The 15,059-nt window shown below is 48.8% G+C and overlaps 1 protein-coding gene across 3 annotated transcripts in view; it reads left to right on the top strand.

Moving 5' to 3' along the window:
- PKNOX2 (PBX/knotted 1 homeobox 2) overlaps positions 1–15,059 on the top strand; it is a 296,299-nt gene that overhangs the window by 182,687 nt on the left and 98,553 nt on the right. The window contains exon 3 of one of the 3 annotated variants that reach the window (XM_055415936.2): positions 6,142–6,246. The exons of 1 other annotated variant lie outside the window; for it this stretch is intronic. The gene's annotated coding sequence lies outside the window, so the exon portion shown is untranslated. The remainder of the gene's footprint in view (positions 1–6,141; positions 6,247–15,059) is intronic. One more of the 3 variants, XM_055415937.2, reaches the window with a different exon arrangement.

Raw genomic sequence — 15,059 nt, 5'->3', positions numbered from 1 at the left:
GTGTTAGGGGTGAGGGCAGGGACAGAAGTACAGCTGGAGCAGAAAGAGAAGCAAGACCTGCAGCGAGATGCAGAGAGGGAGCTCTGGCCCCTCAGGGCCAGAAAGGATTGCAATTAGAAAGAGGGGCTGCTGGACACACTGGGGGGGCAGGTCAGCCTCCTTCTGCAACCCTGACTTGGGCCCTGTGCTCTGCCCCTGGCAATGAGGGCTTTGGCAGAGGAGGGGCAATGGGACCAACAACCAGCAGCAACAGCATCCACGCTCGACAAGTTATGCCCTCTGAGATATGGAGAGCTTCAGTGTGTATGTGTGCACTTCAGCTTTGCATGCTCAGGCCCTAACACATGGTAGGTTCTCAGTACGTGGAGTCTACACTGAAGCAGTTTGCATCTGCCCAGAAGAAGGGAGGAGGCAATAGTTAAAAGTCTACCTAAGAACAAAGCTGTCCTCTGCCAAAATAGGTCTCAGACCCCTGGGACACGAGGCAGGGGAGGCTGACATGAGCTGAGCCCCCAGGAATGGCCCACCCCACTACCCAGGACACATCACCTTGCCTCGTCCTTCAGGAAGCCCAGGGTTTTCGCAGCATTTACACTGCAGGCTCTCCCTCTGTGCTGGTAGGAAATATAAGAACGCAGAGAGGTGGGGAGGTTGGAAGAGCGAAATGTCCAGAGCCAGAAGGCATGCTGTTTGCCAGCTTGTCTTCTTAGGCAAGTCTGATGTTCGACTTTGCTCAGCCTTGATATCCACCTTGATACAATGAGATCAACTACCCAACAGGCAAAAAGGCATTCCGCATAAATTGCAGATGTGATGTAAAAACATGTGACCTTCTGCAAGTCCTTAGTTGATATTCTTTTAAATGAATATCCCTTTAGATCTGGCAACTCCACATCTATAAACTTCTCCTAAGATAATAATCAAGTCTGGAGCAAAACTCAGCCATAAGAATGGGCTTTATGGGACTTCCCTGGTGGTTCAGTGGTTAAGACATTGCCTTCCAATGTAGGGGTTGTGAGTTCGATCCCTGGGTCGCAGAGCTGAGATCCCACACGCCTCCTGGCCAAAAAAACCAAAACATAAAACAGGAACAATATTGTAAAATTCAGTGGAGGCTTTAAAAAGTGGTGTATATTATTAAAAAAAAATAAAAGAATGGGCATTATTTGTTTATAGTAGCAAAAACTGGAAATAATAGACAATTGGTTGGATAATTGTAGTACATCTGTAAATGGAACACCACATAGTCACTAAGATTATACGCAAAGGTATTTATGGTATGCTGCTAAATATAAACAACTGCTTCCAGAACAAACAATATGTATAGTATGATGCTGTTTTGAAGAAAGAAGGGTTTTACCCTTCATATTAACTGTGATTATCTTTGTATGACAGGATCACAATTCACTTTAAAATTTCTGGGATTTCCCTGGAGGTCCAGAGGTTAGGAGTTATTACTTTCACTGCCAGAGCCCAGGTCCATTCCCTGGCTGGGTAACTAGATCCCACAAGCTGCAACACACCACCAAAAAAAAAAAAATTCTCTGTCCTCTTTATCTATTTTGTGCAATAAACATATATTATTTTGTAAAGGTAATAAAAATTGTTACTATATTGAAATGCCTGCATACTCAGTTGCTCAGTTGTGTCTGACTCTTTGCAAGCCCATGGACTATAACCCACCAGGCTCATCTGTCCATAGGATTTTCCAGGCAAGAAATACTGGAGTGGGTTAACATTTCTTTCTCCAGGGGATCTTCCCAACCAAGGGATCCAGTGTGAGTTCCTGCATTGACAGGTAGATTCTTTACCACTGACCCACCTGGGAAGCCATTATATTGAAATATTGCCCTGTAAAGATTGTTTAAAGAGTTAAAGAAGATATTACATATCAAAGTACTTTGTAAACTGAACAATTACATGGATGCAAGACAGGGTCTCTGCCTATGAGGAGCCGCCAGCTTGGAAAGAGATGAGGGACACGTAAGATAACTAGACCATGATACGGAATGTGGCGAGAGCTTTCAGAAGATGACAAGCAGCGTGTTCCTAGGAAACACAGAGGAGATACGATGACAGCTGGCTGCAGAGGAAAAAGCCAGAATGTTCACGTTGAACACTGAAGAATGGTGAGGGTCCTTTCAGGTAGAAATGTAGAACTGGGGCATTGAGAACAGTGGGAGGTTGTGGGGCAGATTGGGGAATGGAAGGTGTTGTGAGTGGTTGGAGGGTAGACAGTCTACAGGTAAAGGGTAGACGCTGAGCCCAGAAGGCAGAGTGGTTTGCAGCGAGACTGACCTGTAGGCGCCTGTGAGGAGGGAGTCACTGTGGATTCTGGAGTGGGAGGTAACACAGCTATGCACCCATCCCAGGCGGGGTCTGGATGGATGCAGGATGCAACTGGCTGCCTGGGAAGTGTAGCCTGGAGGTGGCTCACAAGTTGGAGGGACTTGGCCCGCATGACCAGGAAGGAGAGTGGAAATGTTGCAGGAAGGGGGAGCCCGGGCCGAAACTGGGCTCTTGTCTAACACTTAGAAATGAATTGTCTGAGGAGACACATATGCTGATAAAGCAAGAGAAAGGGCGCCCAAGCAGAGAGCAGGAGGGTAAGGGAACCCAGGAGAACAGCTCAGTCACATGGCTTGCAGTCTCGGGTATTATGGTGATGGAATTAATTTCCAGGTTGTCTTTAGCCAATCATTCTGACTCAAGAGTCCTTACTGGTGGTGCACTGCCTTGTTCAGCCAAGATGAATGCCAGAGAGGATTCTGGGAGATGAATGCCAGAGAGGATTCTGGGAGGTGGTCAGACATGTGGTATCTCATTTTGACCTTTCCTGAACTCTTCCGGTTGGTGAAGGCTTATTAGTCCCGTGTTCCTTACCAGGACCTCCTGTGGTAAAACAACTCATGCAAATGGTTACTATGGTACCTGGCCAGGGTGGGCGGTTTCAATCAGTGTGCTTCCCCTAACAGAAAGGCTGGAGACCATCTTCCGCCTGGACTGGAAAGGGATGGGAAGTGGGGAAGTGACAGGAGGAAGACATGAGGTGGGGCTTAGGGAGGGAAGAAGTGGGCTTGTCCCCCAGGTTTGTTGCCTGAAGGTGGGGACAGAGAACTGGGAGTCACTCACAGAAGTCACAGTCAAGACCAGTGGAGAAGAAGTGGCCTGGGGTAGCAGTACCTTGGTGCTCACGGCATCCTCTCTGGTCTGTGGCCAGGGGGCCAGAGCCTCCTGCCGCTTTGAATGTCTCATATCCACCATCTCTCCTCCGGAGAAATCTGAGTCCAGGGTGGGGAAGGGGGTTGTTTCAACCCAGATTTTGCTCATGGAAATTCATTAACCACCCTGCCTGTTCTTGGAGCTCTTCTCAGCTCATCCCATCTCCCAGCTCCCCTGCTTCCTTGGGCCTGCAGCTGGGAATTCATGCACCCCTCAGGATCCAGGATGCTGCGCTTCTGCCATCCTCACCTCCCAGCAGTGCATGCACACCAAACACACACACACACACACGCACGCACTACTCCCAGGAAGGAAGTAGGGAAGTCTTGTTCAGGCAAATGTCTGAATTTCCATTTCCCAGTGCAGCTCCCAGCCCAGCCACTGTTTAGCTCCTCCTGTTGTCATGTCACTAGTTAATTACATTCTTTACTAAGGTGCAAATGTGTTTTTACAGGGAGACTAAGATGGTGTTAACTAGGAAGGAATTATCAATGTTAAAGACACACTTACCTCTGGTTGCAGGGCTGGGGCTCTTGGCTGGAGGTGGTCCCTGAGGCTGCCCTGAAAACAAAGCTCAGGTATAGCTGCCCTGCCTCCCAAACATCCCCATCCCATGACCCCCTGTCATCCTTGCCCCAAGCACAGCCTCAATTGGAGTCAAATTAGCAACTTGATCCATAAGGAGAAATTGAAGTGTTTGGAAAGTGTCAGGCCAGGCCTTATACCAATGCTGACCACCAAACTCATTTCTTAACATTTTGGTTCATTTCAAATGTTGAGAAACAAAATTAATCCATTTTAATCTAATTATTTAGAAAAGGCAGAGGAACCAGAGATCAATTTGCCAACATCCGTTGGATCACAGAAAAAGCAAGAGAGTTCCAGACCAATATTTGCTTCTGCTTTATTGACTACACCAAAGTCTTTGACTGAGTGGATCACAATAAACTGGAAAATTCTTAAAGAGACGGGAACACCAGACCACCTGACCTGCCTCCTGAGAAACCTGTATGCAGGTCAAAAACCCACAGTTAGAGCCAGACATGGAACAACAGACTGGTTCCAAGTTGGGAAAGGAGTATGTCAAGGCTGTATATTGTCACCCTGATTATTTAACTTATATTCAGAGTACATCATGCGAAATGCCAGGCTGGATGAAGCACAAGCTGGAATCAAGATTGCTGGGAGAAATATCAATAACCTCAGATATGCAGATGATACTACCCTTATGGCAGAAAGTGAAGAGGAACTGAAGAGCCTCTTGATGAAAGTGAAAGAGGAGAGTGAAAAAGCTGGCTTAAAGCTCAACATTCAGAAAACTAAGATCATGGCATCTGGTCCCATCACTTCATGGCAAATAGATGGGGAAACAGTGGTTGACTTTATTTTCTTGGGCTCCAAAATCACCGCAGATGGTGACTGCAGCCATGAAATCAAAAGACCCTTGCTCCTTGGAAGAAAAACAGTGACCAACCTAGACAGCATATTAAAAAGCAGAGACATTACTTTGCTGACAAATGTCCATCTCGTCAAAGTTATGGTTTTCCCAGTAGTCATGTATGGATGTGAGAGTTGGACCATAAAGAAAGCTGAGCGCCTAATAATTGATGCTTTTGAACTGTAGTGTTGGTGAAGACTCTAGAGAGTCCCTTGGACAGCAAGGAGATCCAACCAGTCAATCCTAAAGGAAATAAGTTCTGAATATTCATTGGAAGGACTGATGCTGAAGCTGAAGCTCCAATACTTTGGCCACCTGATGTGAAGAGCTAACTCACTGGAAAAGACCCTGATGCTGGGAAAGATTGAAGGCAGGGGGAGAAGGGGACAAGAGAGGAGGAGATGATTGGATGGCATTACCAACTCAATGGACATGAGTTTGAGCAAGCTGCAGGAGTTAGTGATGGACAGGGAGGCCTGGCATGCTGCAGTCCATGGGGCTGCAAGGAGTCGGATGTGACTGAGCAACTGAACTGAACTGAATCTAATTATGGTCTTCCCTGGTGGCTCAGATGGTAAAGAGTCCTTCTATAATGCAGGAGACCCTGGGTCAGGAGGATCCTCTGGAGGAGGGCATAGCAACCCACTCCAGTATCCTTGCCTGGAAAATTCCATGGACAGAGAAGCCTGGTGAGCTACACTCCATAGGGTTACATGGAAAAGACCCTGATGCTGGGAAAGATTGAGGGCAGGATAAGAAGTGGGCAGCAAAGAATGAGATGGTTGGATGGCATCACTGACTCAACGGACATGAGTTTGAGCAAACTCCGGGAAATGGTGAAGGACAGGGAAGTCTGGCGTGCTGCAGTCCATGGGGTTGCAAAGAGTCGGACATGACTGAGTGACTGAACACCAACAAATCTAATAATAAATAAGTCATGCAGCTGAAGCCCCCTTTAGGTCAAGGCTGTTCTGCACTGCTTTGGGTCCTTTGCCCTCCTGACTCTTCCTTCCTGCTGCCCACCAGTGCCCTCCTCCCACCATCAGTGTTGAGACCCCCAGATGAAGCCTGTCCGCTGGGGAGGCATCTGAAACTCCTCCACACATCGGAGCAGGTGGCAACTGCCACTCTTTCTGAGTCCCCTACAGTTTAAAGCAAGAAGCCAGCTGTGCTTCCCCAGGTTTCACAAATCACTCAGTGACCTGACCACACTTGGGGCAGAGGGGCTGTCTGGTGCCAGGAGACCAGATGGGCAACCACAGGCCATCTCCCGCCGAGACAAGGGCTGGACTCTAACACGGCTCGGTGGGTCTGAACACCCAGAGAGGAGAGGGGCTTGAATGGTCGTGTATCAGGAGGTCTGCAGAGCACACAGTGTATCCTGCACCACCAGCCTGGGAGAATGGGGTACAGAGTGGGGTCTCCTTTATCCCTGCTCTTCTAGCCTTCCCTTCTGAGCACTGCTCTGCCCGTTCTCACAGGTGCCCTGGTTCTGGTCAACAGGAAGGATTGCTGGCCCAGCTGGAAGTGAGGAGAGGACTGAGTGCCCTGAGGGCCCTCCTAGAGGCCGCCGGGATCACCCAACAGTAAGACACGTTCTCCATCCTTTAACACGTGGTTAAACCCTCCAGGCTTCCCTGGTGACTCAGATGGTAAAGAATCTGCCTGCAATGCAGGACACCCAGGTTTGATCCCTGGGTTGGGAAGATCCCCTGGAGAAGGGAATGGCTACCCATTCCAGTATTCTTGCTTGGAGAATCTCATGGATGGAGGAGCCTGATGGGCTACGGACCATGGACTCGCAAAGAATCAGACACAACTGAGTAACTAATACTTAGCAAACCCTCCAGGCAGATTGTCTTTTCTTCTGAAAACCTTGAGAACCAGCCCATAACGTTCAGTTCAGTTCAGTTCAGTAGCTCAGTTGTGTTCTGACTCTTTGCGACCCCATGAATCACAGCATGCCAGGCCTCCCTGTCTATCACCAACTCCTGGAGTTCACTCAAACTCATGTCCATAGAGTCGGTGATGCCATCCAGCCATCTTATTCTCTGTCGTCCCTGTCTCCTCCTGTCCCCAGTCCCTCCCAGCATCAGAGTCTTTCCCAGTGAGTCAACTCTTCGCATCAGCTGGCCAAAGTATTGGAGTTTCAGCTTCAGCATCAGTCCTTCCAATGAACACCCAGGATTGATCTCCTTTAGAATGGACTGGTTGGATCTCCTTGCAGTCCAAGGGACTCTCAAGAGTCTTCTCCAGCACCACAGTTCAAAAGCATCAATTCTTCGGCGATCAGCTTTCTTCACAGTCCAACTCTCACATCCATACATGACCATGGGAAAAACCATAGCCTTGACTAGACGGACCTTTTTTGGCAAAGTAATGTCTCTGCTTTTTAATATGCTGTCTAGGTTGGTCACGTTAGCTGCCACTTACTGCACATGACCTCAGAACACACAACCCTGTATTGTTTCTCCTTGGCTCCTGGAGGATGGGGCGAGAGCTATGCGTTGTCCCTGTGTACCTCTGTTTTACTCTACATATTCCGTGAACAATAAACTCTTATTGCTATGGAGGGATGGGCTGTTGCTCACACCCATGATGGTAATACTTGTCCAGTTCTCTGGAGCCAGCCTTGTCTCCAGGGGTGTTTGTGAAAAACTCAGTTCCTGGACCTCACACCAGAGATCCCAAATTGTGAGTCTAGGTTTAGACTGAGAATCTATACCCTGCCCCCAGTGTTTCTGATGAACACAGAGGAAACTGCATCCAAGATGTGTGTGATGAACTATGAGAACTAGTTTCTTAGAGAGTATAAGCAGAGAAATCTCACTTAATCCTCTTATCAGATAGGGTTTTTAAAATCCCCTTAAGTAACCTGATGATCTCACAGACCTAAGTAGCGGTATAGGCAGGGGTTTAGAAACCCAGTTATCCAAAACAAGTCTTTTTTCTTTCCAGTATGCCATGATAAGGGCTGGATCTGTCATGATGAGATGGGCTCCACCCCCACCACCCCAAATCCACAGGACCCTGCTGGGGTGTTTGTAAGTTTCCCTGATGTGTTAGGGCCACCACGATCTTCTAGTTTCCTAGTCTTCGTGAGCCAATATGTGCTCAGTACTCAGTCACATCAGACTCTTTGTAACCCCATGGACTGTGACCCACCAGGTTCCTCTGTCCATAGGATTTCTCAGGCAAGAATACTGGAGTGGGTTGCCATTTCCTTCTTCAGAGGATCTTCCTGACCCAGGGATCGAATCTGTGTCTCTCGAGTCTCCTGCACTGGCAGGCAGATTCTTTACTACTTCCATCTGGGATCCAGTCTTTTTTTCACTGGAAAAGAGTCTGATGCTGGGAGGGATTGGGGGTGGGAGGAGACGGGGACGACAGAGAATGAGATGGCTGGATGGCATCACCGACTCGATGGACATGTGTTTGAGTGAACTCCGGGAGTTGGTGATGGACAGGGAGGCCTGGTGTGCTGTGATTCATGGGGTCGCAAAGAGTCGGACACGACTGAGCGACTGAACTGAACTGAACTGAATCATTGCCAGATTCCTCACAAAACTTGTTTCCCTCAAGAGAAAAAGAAGGAGAGAGGCAGGTAACTGGAAATGTCATGGATATTGAAGAGGACACACACACTCACACTGACCACTGAACCATCTTGCCAAGGGACCACCAGTCTGTTCTGTTCTGGGACTCAATACGGTTGACACTGTTGCTTGGGTGGGTGCAGTCGGCAAGGACAATTTTTGCAGCTAATGCTGGAAGTGTGGCAATCAGGGAGCCGCCAGCTGTCTCACTTAAATTCTTAGCTCTCTCGCTCTCTTTTTTTAAAATCATTTTGCTTACATAATCCACCCCCTTTTTATTTTCTAATTCTCTCCTTGCAAAGCTGGCACCAGAGGGGAAGGGCTGGGGTGGAGGGGGTAGCAATTACACATCAGTTTGGGGAGCATTTACATTTTGCAATTACAATTTAAAAATAAGCCTCGTTAATGATCTCCACGTGTCAACGACAACCCCTAACTGACATACATACTCTCGTGGGCCTGCCTCCTTCTGAAGTCAGAGGCTCCGTGGGGGTGGAGGTGCCTAGGGAGACGTGGGAGAGCCGAACAGCATCTGGGGGTGGGGGCTGGGGCAATGAGGTGCCCCGGCGGGTGGAGCAGGGCAGGTGTGGAGCTGAGCACCAAAAGCCAAGGGTCCAGGCTTCCAGCTTCTCTTGTCCACTCTGTGTTCATGCTCCATCCCAGTGCATCTCCTTCCACGGCCGACATAGCAGGCTCTGTCAGGGCAGACGTCTCAGAAGCAATGTCAGGGCTCGGGGCTGGGAGAAAGGGAACCCCAACTCCTGTTCTCCTCCGAGGTGGGAATTTTCAGGGTCCCACTGGGCCAGTGAATCCTAGTCCCCCAGAGCCAGCCGTTGTGCCTGGGTGTTCATGGATTGGGCAGAGGGCCTGAGTCCATACATAGGATTCGGGAAGTGAGAAGAGTTAGTTTATCCCAGTTTGGGAAAGACACTCTTCCTAGCAATGAGTGACCGCACATTGATTGATGCCCTCTGATTCCTTGAGCAGGGACTTTGGAACAAAGCAGCCCAGCTTCAGATTCCAGCTCTGCCATTTGCTGGCTGCGGAATTCAGGGCAAGTTACATGACTTAGGTTTTCTAACAGTCACTGTCTTGATGGACTGGGACAACCGCATTTACTTTGCAGGGCTTGTGTGAGGATGAAATGCCAGAACTACTGTAGGGCATCTCATGCACATCTTGCACGCGATGGATGCTCCCAGACCCTCCCCAGCATGTCCCCTCCTGCCCACATAGAAGCTGCGTCTTTCCAGCTTCTGTGGACACTAAGGAAGTGTGATCCTGTCTGATTTTGCCCTGGTCTTCCCCAAAGTCAAGCCACCTGCTCCATGAACAGCTCTTGAAGTGGATCCCAGCCCCACACACCGCACCCCCCACCATCTCCCTATGGGCTCCTCTGCAGGGCGCTGGCATCAGGCCCCTGCTCCAGCTTCAGCATCTCTTGGCTTCTTTCCTGCCTCTGGTTGGTAACAAGCCCAACTCCCCCTCTTCTGGGCACTAATTCAATACACTGACCTTCCATCACGCCCCACGTATGTTCTTTATCTGTGAATGTGAAACGCGGACGGGAGCTCTGTGAGATGCCTTTTAGCCTCGGCGTTTGTAATTCTCAGATTTCCCTTCCCCACTTGGTTTCCCCCTGGCCAGTTACTTGTGCGTGAAGCTTTCATCTCCTGGGCAGCTTCATCCAGGTCCATCTTTGAACTTACAACTTGTAGTCAAGAACTTGCATTTGTGACTTGAAACATACATAAAACACCTCTCCCCTATCATAAAAAGAGATCTGCATCTTGCAAAGTTCTGAGCGAGGGAGATGTTCCAGAAGCAGAAACTGGTGAGGCAGAGCAGAGGAACAGAGAGGGGCTGCAGAGGGAGGGTTCCTTGAGGACACTTATTGCATCTTATCAGTTTGGGTGTTTAACTGAACACAGTGAGATTTAAGTTTCAAATGCTGTTCTAAAAACTTGCTTTAAACTAGGCTATATAATGGAGAGTTTTCCAGGTCAAGATAAATCGATCTAGTCTATTGTTTTTGATTGCTGCGTAGTATTCTAAAAATCCTTCCTTCTTTCCCTCACCTCTACCCTCTAGTCCACCATCCAGTCAACCCCAAGAAACAGTTTCTGATTTAGCTGATTTTGTGGCCACTGGCAACCCACTCCAGTATCCTTGCCTGGAAAATCTCACGGACAGAAGAGCCTGGTGGGCTGCAGTCCATGGGGCCGCAAAGAGTCGGGCACGACTGAGCGACTAACACTATTGGACTTCCCAGGTGGCTCCATGGTAAAGAATCCACCTGCAATGCAGGAGACACAGGGTCAGTCCCTGGGTCGGGAAGATCCCCTAGAGGAAGAAATGACAACGCACTCCAGTTATTCTTGCTTGGAGAATCCCATGGACAGAGGAGCCTGGCTGGCTACAGTCATAAGGTCACAAAGAGTCACATAACTGAGCACGTACACACGTGGTTGCTTATTATGTCATACAATATGTGTCAGTCTCTCTCTTTTTTAAGATATTTTATTTATTTATTTGGCCTCTCTGGGGAGCATGGGAATCTTAGTTCCCCGACCAGGGATTGGACACGTACCTCCTACAGTGGAAACTTGGGAGTCTTATCCACTGAACCACCAGGAAATTCCCTCAGTCCCCCTTTTTAATGTATGTATTTATTTATGAATGATCTGCTGTGGAAGTTGGGGGAACAAGCACACATTCTTCTCCTTCCAATTTATATTAGTTTGATCAAACTATATTTGATATTATCTATTTTTAGTCAATAGTTATAATACAGAACATATATATTACAGAGTGCATAGTGTTATACTATTTAGTATAATTTTTGTGCTATCTTTATAAGATTTAGAAGATTTTTATTCTGTTAAATAGCTGTGGGTCCCTCCGCGTGTTGACTATAGGTTGGTAGTGAAGTGAAAGTCGCTCAGTCGTGTCCGACTCTTAGTGACTCTATGGACTATATAGTCCATGGAATTCTCCAGGCCAGAATACTGGAGTGGGAAGCCTTTCCCTTCTCCACGGGATCTGCCCAACTCTGAGAGCAAACCCAGGTCTCCTGCATTGCGGGCGGATTCTTTACAAGCTGAGCCACAAGGGAAGCCCAAGAATATTGGAGTGGGTAACCTTTCCCTTCTCCAGGGGATCTTCCCAACCCAGGAATAGAACCAGGGTCTCCTGCGTTGCAGGCAGATTCTTTATCAACCGAGCTATCAGGGAAACCCCAAAGTGAAAGTGAAAGTCGCTCAGTTGTGTTGTCTCTTTGCGACCCCATGGACTATACAGTCCATTGAATTTTCCAGGCCTTGTCTATAGGATGATAACAAGGTGGAAATGTTATTCAGCCACTGAACTTACTCTTGGGATTTGACCCCAGGAAAAGGAATGGAATCCTGTCTTCACCACTTGGCCACTGCCTAGATTCTCCTGAGCCCCCAGTGAGGTTGTCGCCCACCCCTCAGTCCTTCCAGCTGCCTTCCTCCCGTTGGGCTGCAGGTCTGTTTTGTTTTCCATTGTCTTCTTCCTCCAGCCTCCTTGTTTTTTGAAATATCACCTCTAGTTATTTTTATATTGATGGGAGGGGAGTAAATTGAGTCTTCATGTATCCCAAACAGACTTGATCTTCTCTTTGAACCTGACTGACAGAACTCAGAGCAACGTTCCACACCATTTTTTCATAGATCCTGAAGGTGCTGCTTCACTATCTTATTTCCAGTCTGGCAGTGAGAATCCACTTTTAGTTTCTTTTCTTTTTAAAGTTCTGAATTTCCACCACTGTGTGCTGAGGCTTGAGATTTGGTTTGCTCCTTTTTTATTTCTCTTACTCAGCCCTCGGGATCCCTTGAAATCTGAAGTCATCTATCTTGCTTCATTTCATATCTTTATTTATTCCACTCATCTCTGTTTTCTCCTTCTGGGATGTCCAAGGCCCTTTGCAGAGCCTGGCACATAGCAGGTGCTTAGTAAATGACTGTTGGTTTCCAGGTAGGACCCCCACTCAGCTTGTCTGTGGCCTCGGACAGGATCTCTGGATCGCTCTCTCCTCTGTACCTCTCCTCTAGGCAGCAGTCAGACCCACCACAGCTCTGCAAGCCCTCCGGCAAACTGCTCTGAACTGTCTGCTTTGGAGCCTTGCGTCCAACACTGCCCCTGGCCTTGAGGAAGAAGCTAAGGGTAAGGAGTGAGGACAACGCTCAGCTCAAGCTAGGGCAGCCATAGTGGCCAGCCTCCAGCGACAGACATGTCTCTGAAACCTCAGATCTCATCAGCATCCCCTGAACATTGATCCTGTTGGGGACCTCTCTCCTTGACCTTCCTGATCATTTTTACATCGGGCCTCCTTCTCTCTTCATCTCCCTCTGCCCATGCCCCCCACTCCCCAGACTATCTCAGCTCACGAGCATACATAGCTCCTGCTCGTGAAATAATCCCTGACCAGGGCAAGGGCCTCATTAGGTGAGATCCTTTTTTACACTTTTATGAATTCCAGAACAAAGAAACAGCAGACTTCTCTTCCCAGGGCTGCAGAGCAGATGCTCTGACCTGAGATAGCCAGGCCCTAAAAAGGAGATCAGAGAGGCTTGTGGATACTGGGGATGTTCCCCAGCCTGAGGCCACCTGTGCCCTTGGGGAGCCATCATGGCTGAGAATTCTCACTTTTTCCTCCTCCCTTCCCCAGCGATGGGCTCTGGGAGCAGACCCCTCACACTCCTCTCTCCTGTCCTGCCCAGGCCACTCTGCTCTGGATAAAATCTCTACACTGGGAATTGACATGCTTCACTCCTTCTCCCTGAACGGGCCAGACCCTGGAACACCCAGATCAACAAGCGCTCAGATCCCAAAAGGTCATTATCTGTTCTAATCGAAGTATCCTAATTGGTCCCCCAGGTCCAGAGTCCACTGTGTGAATTTGTCTCCACCTCCCCGCCTCCCCGCCCTGACCTTGCCCTCCATGGGGTCTGTCTTAACTGGCACAAGTAGAAGCACAACTTGAACTTCAAGTCCACAAAATTTCTCTGATGAAGGCAGGATTTCTTTCCACCGAGACCACAATGATAGGGAATTAGTCGTCACTGCGAAGGGCAGCATTTGAGGCAAGTTATAATTTTCGGACAAGCGGCTAGCATTCAAAGACACCCGCTGCTAATATGAAACACTTCTTGGTTGAGTGCGGTAGAAAGGGCCAGCGTATGACTCAAGTTTTCCCTGTTAGAAACCCGAGAACTACTGACCCTTTTTCAAAGCTGGAGGTTGAAGGAATGGAGCTTGGCAGGGGCCAGGGGGATGCAGAACAGAGCTCTAGCCCCCTGCACTTTTGTTTAATTGCTTCCTGCTTTGGAGACTGTGGGTAATAATCCCGTTGCTGGACAGCAAAGATGTCTTTGCTGGTCACCCCTTCAGAAGCTGCCTGAAACCTCTCTGGGCTGAGAGAAGAAGGGGGCAGGCAGTTCTGAAAGGAAGGTTTGCGGGAAGGGGCTTTTGCAGGGGGATAAAGTTAGGACTCAGGGAGCTATGTCAAGGGATGCTCCCTGAGCATGGGGTGCCCCTAACCTGAATAAAAGCCAGTCCTGTTCCATCAGACAGGCTTTCCGCAGATAGAGCCAGGTGCCTCTTAGCCTGTGAGTCACGGCATATTTCCCTCCAGAACAGGGACTTCTTTGCAGCTGTGGGTGGTCCTTGGAAAACCATGGGTAGGGCAGAGAAAGAAGGCCAAGCAGAGACACTTCACAGGGAGCAAGTAGACTGCAGGCCCCCTCCCTCCCCACCCCACCCCACCTGGGCCGCAACACAGAAGGGAGATATCGCCGGCATCCCAGCTGACGTGAGTCAGAACCTGGCCCCGAGCTGCCTGCGTGGTAAGGGATCAGGGCACAGGCAGCCCCTGCCCCCGCCTGGCACCAGCGCCCAGGGTTCTGAGCCCATGGCTGAGACACGTGATCGCCTGTTACATGCAGTCTTCAACCATGTATTCCGTCATTTCATAGTCGTTCTCAAATCTTGTTCTTTCCCTCCATAATTGAAGCCACAGTCTGGTGAGTCCCCAAGGGAGGCTCACACCTGCCTTTCTCAGCACTCATGAAAGCATATCTGTCTTGGTTGCATCGTGTTTGTGAGACCCCGACTTCTCATGGCTGTTAGCAGCATTTTGTTTCCTGTCTTCCACTCATTTTTATACAATAATAACAGCAAATGCAATACAGTGTTTAAATGAATTTGCACACACCCTGCTGTCCAGAGAAGACAGGACTGACGGAAATGAACAGTTGTTGTTTAAGAGGCCTCACCATCCACAGGCATAAAGTATGTGCCTGTTAGTGAGGTGCAAAAGCCCAAATTTGGCAGACGGGTGACATTTAGGTGTGTCGATACGATGTGACCCTTTGACATTCAGGGCACGTGGAAGTGAGGGACCGCCTGTGTTGGGTGTCCTGACTCGAGATGGTAGTTTCTGCACAGTCAGCTTTATCTTTCTTCTGTTCCATTTCCAGGGCTCCACTGGTGTTCCCCGCCTCCATCCCAGACTTCTAGGTTAAACGTTCAGACTCTGAAATCAGGCCTCGTGTCACATGTGAAAACTCTCTCCACCACTCCAAACCTCAGTGTTCACATCCTTGAAAGGGGACAACTATCACACCTGTACCTTATGGTTGCTGGGAAAAATAAAATAGGGTTTTCTGTGACAGTAGCTTAACATAATGCCTGGTGCATGGCAAGGGCTCAGTGAGTCAATGTTGTTAATAATTCTGGATTATCATCTCACTCCAGGGCAAACTGGCTCCAGGGAAACA

This window comes from Moschus berezovskii, chromosome 25, assembly GCF_049115385.1.
Source record: "Moschus berezovskii isolate FMDL1 chromosome 25, NW_MosBer_1.0, whole genome shotgun sequence".
In the NCBI taxonomy this organism is placed as follows: domain Eukaryota; kingdom Metazoa; phylum Chordata; class Mammalia; order Artiodactyla; family Moschidae; genus Moschus; species Moschus berezovskii.
The sequence above is the reverse complement of the archived record's forward strand: the minus strand, read 5'-3'. Positions and strand labels throughout refer to the sequence as shown.